The sequence below is a fragment of the Formica exsecta genome, unplaced genomic scaffold (assembly GCF_003651465.1).
Source record: "Formica exsecta isolate Colony F162 unplaced genomic scaffold, ASM365146v1 scaffold258, whole genome shotgun sequence".
Taxonomy (NCBI): Eukaryota; Metazoa; Arthropoda; class Insecta; order Hymenoptera; family Formicidae; genus Formica; species Formica exsecta.
In genome coordinates this window covers 93,721-96,653 of record NW_021849849.1, presented here as the reverse complement: position 1 = coordinate 96,653, position 2,933 = coordinate 93,721, and the positions used below count along the sequence as shown (strand labels likewise).

The following is a 2,933-nucleotide window of genomic DNA, read 5'->3' as shown; positions in this document are numbered from 1 at the left end:
TTTTTAAATTTCGGCGTGAAAAATTGATAATTAAAAAAAAAAAAAAAAAAAAAAAATGAATGTATTATTCTCGGGTGACACAATGACAAATCGCTGCGTAAGCGGATGCATTTTCGGCACGTGTAGAGAATTGATGACAATAAAACATCTGGGTTTGTTTCTCTAAAGTAAGAAAGATTTCTATCTTTTCTCTCTAGACTTCTGTTAAGGAAACGGACGGTTGGGATTTTTCTTTGTTTCCCGACCAGAAACAAGTTCGGTCCCGTTGGGATTTCGAATCCCCCCGTATGGAGAAGCGCGTCGGCGTCGCCTGAAACGAAAGTAAGAGCGACGCGACACGACGTGTGACATGACGCGAGGCGCGTCTCGCAAAAGTGTGAAAAGAAAAAAAAAACACGCAGCGAGAAACGTCTCCACGGAATCTGGCTCGCAATCCGAGCTCACGGCCGGTCACCTAACCTTAACGCGGTTAAGTCCGCCGCTCCGCGCTCTCTCTCTCTCTCTCTCCTCTCCGCCGCACGCTCAGCCGGCGTATCGTTCGTCGTCAGGTTTATGTATCATCGCACTCACCTCGGTATCGGTGTATTTCACAGGTGTTTCTCGCGGCCGAGGGAAGGGGGAGGACGACGACGTCGACGACGGCAATGGTTGCGTGTCCTCTCGTCGTACAAAATGAGGAGAGAAATCCCGCTTGCGACTTTTCCACACTCCCGATCCTCGCGTATCCTTCGCACGGAGAGGCGACGGCGAGAAAAAAATGCCGGGCGAGACGGCGACGCTCCGGAGCGCGTTACGACGCGTCGGCGCGCACGACGTAAAAAAAAATTTATATATATATATATACGTATATGTGTATACACACTACATGCGCACACTACCGACGCGACTGAGAGACGACGATTATACGATCACACGACAACGACGACGAGAGCGGCGACGGCGACACCGCGACGGAGCCGCTGGGCGTACTGTGCAGAACGGACGACGGCAGTATGGCGTCCGGCGGCTTTCCTGCCCGTCCGCTCGCTCTCCCACCACCTCGTCAGGTTTATGTATCATCGCACTCACCTCGGTATCGGTGTATTTCACAGGTGTTTCTCGCGGCCGAGGGAAGGGGGAGGACGACGACGTCGACGACGGCAATGGTTGCGTGTCCTCTCGTCGTACAAAATGAGGAGAGAAATCCCGCTTGCGACTTTTCCACACTCCCGATCCTCGCGTATCCTTCGCACGGAGAGGCGACGGCGAGAAAAAAATGCCGGGCGAGACGGCGACGCTCCGGAGCGCGTTACGACGCGTCGGCGCGCACGACGTAAAAAAAAATTTATATATATATATATACGTATATGTGTATACACACTACATGCGCACACTACCGACGCGACTGAGAGACGACGATTATACGATCACACGACAACGACGACGAGAGCGGCGACGGCGACACCGCGACGGAGCCGCTGGGCGCGTACTGTGCGGAACGGACGACGGCAGTATGGCGTCCGGCGGCTTTCCTGCCCGTCCGCTCGCTCTCCCACCACCCCTCCCTTCCCAGCCCGCTTACCATTATCCCCATTCCCGCGCCACGTAATGCGCTGTCTCGGTTCAATTCGTGTTACGCTGCGCATCGACGTTCTCTCCCTCTCTCTCTTTTTCTCTGCTGTGTGTGTGTCTCTCTCTCTCTCTCTCACACACACACGCCGGTTGAGTCGGGTAGCATCGTCTCCTTTTATCTTGCGCTGTTTAAAGCTAGGGCTCTTTTTCTCTCTCGTACTAACTCGATCTCAGCTGTCGCTGATCCGTCGGTCTATCTCTCTTCGACGAATTCTCATTCTCTCTCTCTCTCTTTCGGATATAGCTCTATCTCCACCGATACCACCGTCGTAGGCTTTTCTCTGTTTCGATCCCCCGTTTCTCCAATACACGACAAACCGCGAGCTCTTTCCCACCTGTCTCGCCGCCAATGCCAATGCACTGCATCCTTTTCCCGTTCGAGCGCTCTCCTTCCACCCCTGCGATCCATCTCTTTCTCTTCTCGCTTTTCTCTCGCTATCGATGACGGTATGTTCCTCCCTCTCTCTCTCTCTCTTGTTGACAATTCAGTCCGCTCCTTCACCGCTCTGTCTCGATCGCGGAGGTAGAGGAGAAAACTCCACGTTGATCGTGCACAAGTGTGTGCATGTATCTCGACTGACAACAACGGACGATACTTTCCGTTGGCGCCGTCGATGACGGGCCAATCGGCACGCGGCCGGTGACTGTCCCCTGTGAGGTCGCACGACCAGACGTGTGTGCTCTCCTCCGCTCCCCCCCCCCTTCCCACCAACTACCAGCGAACCGCGCCGGGAACGTGGGCGAGATTAATATTAGATCGATTGTCGTTAATAACATCTCTCCGGCATTCTGTCGCGAGCGCCGCGCTATTTATCGCCGGCCACGAGTTCAACAACCACTGTCATCGCGGTGTACCGGGTCGGCGGGAATTTTGCGGGAACGCATGTCGCGCGGATATAAATTATTATTCTTTTTTTTTTTTTTTTTAATATTTCGCCAGAGTTCAAACCAACGAATCATCGATAAGTGTAAATTTTCACGCGACCAATCCCCCGATTCGCCGTTTAAATAGATACCTTGTCGAGTTGACATTTCGCTCCCCTATTTTCAACCTCAATTTTCTCACGTTTATGGATTCTAAAAGATTTCGAGAGGTTTTTAATTTATATAGAAATCGAGCTTCCAGTTTGTATCTCAAATCGATGAACGAACGGTTTCCCCACTCAAAGATTTTTAAAAGAGAAACTTTCGGCAAAGATTAAATAGTTTCGAAAAAGATCTGTATTAAAGTGGATGTTAGATTAAAAACTGAGATCGAAGATGGGAGAAAAGAAAAATTTCGACTCGGGATCTCGCGCGCGAAACGCATTCCTGGAATTAAA

At 51.4% G+C, this 2,933-nt stretch overlaps 1 protein-coding gene across 3 annotated transcripts in view; it reads right to left on the bottom strand.

Moving 5' to 3' along the window:
* LOC115236560 (dystroglycan) overlaps positions 1-2,933 on the bottom strand; it is a 68,460-nt gene that overhangs the window by 37,509 nt on the left and 28,018 nt on the right. For 2 of the 3 annotated variants that reach the window (XM_029809085.1, XM_029809086.1), the window contains exon 1: positions 571-928. The exons of the other annotated variant lie outside the window; for it this stretch is intronic. The gene's annotated coding sequence lies outside the window, so the exon portion shown is untranslated. Of the gene's footprint in view, positions 1-570; positions 929-2,933 lie in introns of those variants that run through there. 3 annotated transcript variants of the gene reach the window in all.